Source organism: Pseudophryne corroboree, chromosome 1, assembly GCF_028390025.1.
Source record: "Pseudophryne corroboree isolate aPseCor3 chromosome 1, aPseCor3.hap2, whole genome shotgun sequence".
NCBI classification, from domain to species: domain Eukaryota; kingdom Metazoa; phylum Chordata; class Amphibia; order Anura; family Myobatrachidae; genus Pseudophryne; species Pseudophryne corroboree.
Window position 1 is genome coordinate 614,505,917 of NC_086444.1, and position 6,749 is coordinate 614,512,665.

The window sequence follows — 6,749 nt, forward strand, 5'->3', positions numbered from 1 at the left end:
CAAACAAAATCACCCACCATCAACTGACCTGGCCCCCGCCACTAATTCGCATATCAGTCCGATGCTGCCACCGCCAATGCCTGCAGCCTGCCTGTTTATCAAACTTGTGATGCAGGGGGCTAATATATTGTAAATGTTGATCAAATAAAAAAAAACTAGTCTTTGGGACTCGGGAGGGAGTGAAAGGAGGACATAAATGCAATTTTGTTGTACAGGGCTTCCATTAACTTAATAGCACCATGGATGCAGCAATATTAAGTTAATGGAAGTCCTGGATAAGAATGACAGCAGTGGGTGACAGGGAGAGGGTGACGCCAGGTAGAGGGTGACAGCAGTGGGTGATGCCAGGGAAAGCATAACAGTAGCAGTGGGTGAGAGTGTGACAGAGAGAAGGAAAGGGTGATGGGGACAGGCAGTGAGTGACACTTATATTGCTATTTACGTACCTCGTCCAGGGCCTAGTACTGCAGCGTGGCTCCTCCTTTGATGTTAACTCCGGGGTTCGCCGGTGGAAATTGCAGCCAGGAATACAGGGTCGGAGGTAGAGTGAGAGAAGAGCGGATGAGCCCAGATCGTGGCCTTTCCTCCCCCCTCTGGCCGTACTGAACTAGGTGACAGCTGCAGCTCATGATTTTAGTTACTGGCTGCGTAGTCTGGCAGAGTAGGCCAGAAGATGGGCAGTGAGTGAGGTGGAGGTGGGCGCAAGGTACAGGAATGGGCAGAGCCAGCACTGACTATTTTAATGCCCTGGGCAATATTCTGGCTGGAGCCACCCCGGAGATAGTGGGTGACTGGCGACGCAGGGGTAACATGGAGATAGTGGGTGACTGGCGACGCAGGGGTAACATGGAGATAGTGGGTGACTGTCGACGCAGGGGTGACAGGGAAATAGTGGGTGACTGGCGACGCAGGGGTGACAGGGAGATAGTGGGTGACTGGCGACGCAGGGATGAGAGAGAGATAGTGGGTGACTGGCGACGCAGGGGTGGCAGGGAGATAGTGGGTGACTGGCAACGCAGGGGTGACAGGGAGATAGTGGGTGACCGGCGATGCAGGGGTGACAGGGAGATAGTGGGAGACTCGCGACGCAGGGGTGACAGGGAGATAGTGGGTGACTGGCGACGCAGGAGTGACAGAGATAGTGGGTGACTGGTGACGCAGGGGTGACAGGGAGATAGTGGGTACCTATCCCTAGTCCCTCCACTTCAAATATGTTCTGTTTTTTTATAATCTACTGTTGAACCTCAAAATATAACCATACAGTATATGATACGGGGTCACCTCAGTCTGCACATGCACATGGGTATTGCTGTGTGAAGTGGGGAAGGGGGGGGGGGGGGAAGAGGTTAGCAGTGGGAGCAGGGTGATCAGAAAAGAGTGTGGGAAAAGTGGGTGCAGAGCATACTTGCCTACCCTCCCGGAATGGCCGGGAGGCTCCCGAAAAACGGGTGACCCTCCCGGCCCCCCGGAAGAGCAGGCAAGTCTCCCGATTTACGGGGGTCACCCTCTGCCCGCCGCCCACTTAACGAGTAAAGTGGGCGGTCCGGGCAGGCGATGACGCAATTCTTGTTGAATCGCGTCATCGTAACCACGCCCCCTGCTGTATAATGCCGGTAATCGCGGCATTACACAGTGGGGGGCGTGGCTTAAATGACGTGTTTCAGAAGCCACGCCCTGTTCCGCATTCGACCCGCCTCCGGTCCGCCCCCGTTCCGCCTCCGGTCCGCCCCCCTTGCGCGTCACCTGACTGCCAGCCCCCCCTGCTGAGCCGACGGACTGCTCTCTCCCGGAGAGAGCAGCCCAGAAGTCTGTAAGTATGGTGCAGAGTGAAGTGAACACCTAAAGTGGGGGTGGGGAACAGAAGTACAGAACGATCACATAGTGTGGGGACAGAGACAGCAAGGTGATCACAGTGGGAGCAGGGAGATAATATACAGAGGGGGTACAAACAAGTGGTTACATGGTTTTCACATACTGTATAAGGGGACAGAGCAGGGACATCTCTTGGTGTCCGCGTGGGTCCTCTTCGTGCGGCAGCCGCAGGGAGACACAGACGCAATGTTGTTACTGCACTCAGCACTGTCATTCCCGCTGCCTCCAGAAGAGAGCGAGTGGGGGGGGTGGGGCAGGTCAAATATAGTACATCTCTGTCTGTAGCGAAGCCCATCCGTCACATCTAGTGATATGGGCGGTGCCGGTGGGTGGAGCAACCACAGGGAAGCCAGCCTAAGCCTCCTCCAAGCAGGGACAGGCTGATGCAGGTTAAGGTGGGCGGGTTTACCAGCGAAGGTAGAAGCCTGTGCAGTACTGATTTCCAAGGTACTGTCCAGCTCTTCTCCTTCATGATCAGGCAGCTGCAGCTGCCTAGCACTTAGAAGTTGTGGCGGGCAGAGGTGGGGTAGCCAAGAGAGCTATGCCCCCCCCCCCCCCCCCCGTCCCAAGCCGCTACTGTCCAATCGTATCTTCCTCAAGTGACAGGGGCGTGCTTTCATATGGGCTGAAAGCACGCCCCTGTCAAAGCGGCACTTGTACTAGTGCCGCTTACAGTGATTTTTTTTAATGAGCTTTTACTGCCCCACCCCCCGCTTCCGCTCTCTTACAATAGACACCGGGAGGCACCGAGAACGGTGCCTCCAAAACACTATTTAAAGGTTTTTTTTAAAAGGTAAAAATAATTAAAATAATATAAATGCCCAAACAGATACTTATGACACAGAATAGAATATGTGTCATAAGTATCTTATTTGTAATCATTAATGACAGGGGAGGCACTGCCTCCCCTGACTGCACGTCCCTGTGTACATGTATGTACTGACTGGCAGGGAGGGAGGGGGTTCTGGGCTGGCCGCATCCAGCACAGCACAGCCAAGCAGGAAATAGGTCCGGTATCCCGGTGGACCAATCCGCCCCTAGGTAACATGAATTAACAACATCCTTACAGATGATGTTTCTCCTGATCTGTCCAGAGGGAGAAAAATAGTGTTATCTAGAATTCTGAGGTCTCAACTCAAGTGGGAAAAACAACACTGACAGAGAAGGAGCTTGTGCATTGCTACTATTATACAATATAGCGGGCAGCACTGCAGCTGGCGGTGCATATATTGACGGCTATCATGGTTGGATGCAGCTGGCGCTACCAGTTGGAAAATGTGCTGTATTCTGAGCACCGCCTGCACCATCCTAGTTATGGCCCTGCCTAAAGGGTCAATGCCTAAAGGGTTATTTGCAGTGTGAAGATGCTGACATAATAGCTATGAGAGGGCCTGTTATTCCTGATGCAGTGTCTATATTAGCTCAGCCTCAATCACTAGCTGAGGATCTGGGACTAAAGCGTGTGTGCTGAGCCCCATCTGGAGGTAATTATTACCTCTGTAGTTGTAAGAAAGGTGTTCTTAGAACTGTACACATTTTGAGTTTACAATGGCACAGTTTGAACTGCAGAAATTATGTAGAACTGCTTTCCATAGTTGTAAATAGAGATAATCGGTTCAGAGTATGTGGATTCCGAACCGCTCAGACCTTCTGGGAACCAAGTCTACCCCGAGCCTCGGCTCGGAATTTCCTGCCGGGCTTGGATTCCATATCAAGGCAAAACATCAACCTCCTGGCGTTGGATTCTTGCAGGTTTTGGATTCTATTTAAGGGCGCTGCGGCAGGGAATTGGCACCATTTCACTCTGTTGCTCTATGCTACGTTGTGCTCTGCTGTAAATTGGCAGAGCTGTGTGCACAGTCAGTGTATTGTTATGCACACCAGTGCCAGCAGGAATGTACTGGTGTCTGAACGGTGAGGGATGCAAAACAAATGAACTCACAGACAGACTGGGGTATATGACATTACATACACAGAAGGTGATAGGGTAACAAAATAAACACAAAGTGAACAGAGAAGCCCAAAGGCTAAGAAACTGGGTGTCTCCCTAATATTAGGAATGCTCAGATGGAAAGAAGCAAGATGTAGTGATTTAATACGTAGAGAACCCGAAATGCTGTTGCTAAGGGCAACAGCAAAACCCTAAAGGGTTACCAACGGGTGTGGCAGTAAACTCCTTGGTCAGAGATGGAATAATAGACACAAGGAGAGTCTCCACAATCCTAGTCCTCACTTGCAGTGCACTGGTTCAGCTTACTGCCACTAAACTGACACCTGAACACCTTGCACAGTGAGAAAGGATTTTGGCAGGCAAGTCTGAGAATACAGCCGCAAACTTGCTAGGTTCACAGAGTAGCAAAAGAACCCCAGCAGGTTAAACGACTGACTCCAGTCTTACTGCTAGGTCTGGATTGGCAGAGTGTAATACCAAATCCCAAGGCCTATTTGCAGTAAGCAACAAACAAATACAAAGTTTACACAGTACTAGCTAGCTTTCAGGAACTGACTAACCAACAAAGATTCAGCAGCATCTGCCTAACCTGAGAAGAGGGTTTATATATCAGGTGCTGTCCACGCCCCACTCAGACCTCACAGACTGTGAGCACAAAAACCAGCACCGGATCCCCTGCCGTGCACAGAGCCTGTAACCACTGCACAGAAAAAGACCCGAACCGGAGTATCAGCTACGCTCAGGTTACTCCGCTAGCACTTGTCTCCCGGTTGCCATGACGACGTGGCAGCACAGAGCAGGAGACCCTAACATGTATACAAGGGGCATGCTGCTGTGTGCTCTGCTGTACTCTGCTGTAAATTAGCTTAGCTGTGTGTATACTGTATACAAGGGGCATGCTGCAGTGTGCTGCACAGTACTCTGCTGTAAATTGGCTGAGCTGTTTGTATAGTCAGTGTATACAACGGGCACACTGCTGTATGCTGTGCTGTACACTGCTGGTTAAATTGGCTGTGCTGTGTCCATCTAAAATGGCTGTGTGTTCACAAGCAGCAACACAGTGTGTATTGTCATTGTCAGTTGAGAAAAAAAGTAAAAAAAAAGTATAATAAATGAAAAAGGTAAAAAAATATATTACTTTAAGTTTGCACAACCTGTGTGGGCTGTACCCCTGTGTGTTTATTATTCATGTACATAATAAAATAAAAGCCCTTTGAATTGCAACAGTGAAAGTTGATCTGCGAAGTTAAAAATAGATTCTTCTATTGTTTGTACTGTTTGGTGCGTTTTACCTTAGTGCACTTTGTTCAAAGCCCTGTGACTCCATGCAGTTTGAACTGAGCTGTGAGTTCAAAAAAGAAAAAGAAAATATAAAGATCTATTGTTTGTACAGTTGGGGCGCTTTACACAAGTGCACTTTGTTCAAAGCCCTGTGTCTCCACGCAGTTTGAACCAAACTGTGAGTTCAAAAAAGAAAATGAAAAAATATATAGATCTATTGTTTGTACTGTTTGGTGAGCTTTACCCTAGTGCGCTCTGTTCAAAGCCCTGCGAGAACTCACAGTTTGAACCAAGCTGCAAGTTAAAAAAACAATATAGAGCTATTGTTTGCAGTATTTGGTGTGCTTTACACTAGTGTGCTTTGTTTACATGCACATCTAAGCCCTGTAACTTTATGTAGTTATTATGCAAGGGCTGCTGGGAGTGGTAGCTTCTTTTCCGTTTCTTTACAATACTGTAAACGCAAAATAAACTACTCCTCCCAGAAGCCCTTGCTGCTGCTGGGAGCGCTAGTTTAGTTTGAGATACTTTACTGCAGTGTGGTGAACTGCTGGGCACAGTGCATTGGTGCCAACACCACTGCCTGCTCAGCGACTCTATGGGCAGGTGCTGCACAAGGGGCATTAAGGTAATATTTTAGAAATAAATTAATGTGTATGGGGCACTACAATGGTGGGCAAAATGTTATGGGGCATTACTACTTTGGGAATAATGTTATTGGGCACAACTATGGTTTGCATAATGTTATGGGACACTACTATAGTTTGCATAATGTTATGGGGCACTGCTATGGTGGACATAATGTTATGAGTCACTACTATGGTGGGCATAATGTTATTGGGCACTACGATGGTGGGCATAATGTTAGGCGACACTACTACAGTGGGGATTATGTTTATTGGGCACTACTATGGTGGGTATAATGTGTAAGAGACACTACAACTGGGCTTTTCTCATGAAACCATGCCCGCTTAATTTTTCTGGGTGCGCGCCGAAGCGGGACGCTGAAGTATATATTCGCTTACCTAAAAATGTTCCATTGGGCCAGCCCTGGGTCTAAGTCAGGGCATCTAAAATAAAAAAGCAATATACAGTGGCAAAAGGAAAAAGCACTTCTAATAATCATAAGGTTTGGTGCAGAAAAACATAAATTTGCCAACATGCCATTCACCACATGCAGTGGTAAGGAAAAACTCAGGACTTGGCCTTTATTTATGATTAATGGTTCTGCAACTGTCGGTGAGGTACCTGTATCTTCTGCCTCTCATGATGATGCAAATACTTTTCAGTCAGTCTAGAAGAGCAGCAGGATATAATGGATTTCGAGATCACTGGAGGTGCTGGATGCTGGCCGATCTCTGACATTTTTTAATGGGACAATCACTTACATGTTTTGCCTTGTAAGTGATTTCCCCTTTAAAATAAATCTGTGATTGGCCAGCATCCCGTACCTCCTGCGATCTCGGACTACATTACATAGTGCCCAAGGTGTAAAAAGGAGATTTATGGTAAGAACTTACCATTGTTAAATCTCTTTCTGTGAGGTACACTGGATTCCAGAATGGTCTTTGGATGTGGTACAGGCTCTCCGTATATATGTGAACCGCCTCTGTTAGGGGATCTGATTCTCTCTTTGTCCTTTTTG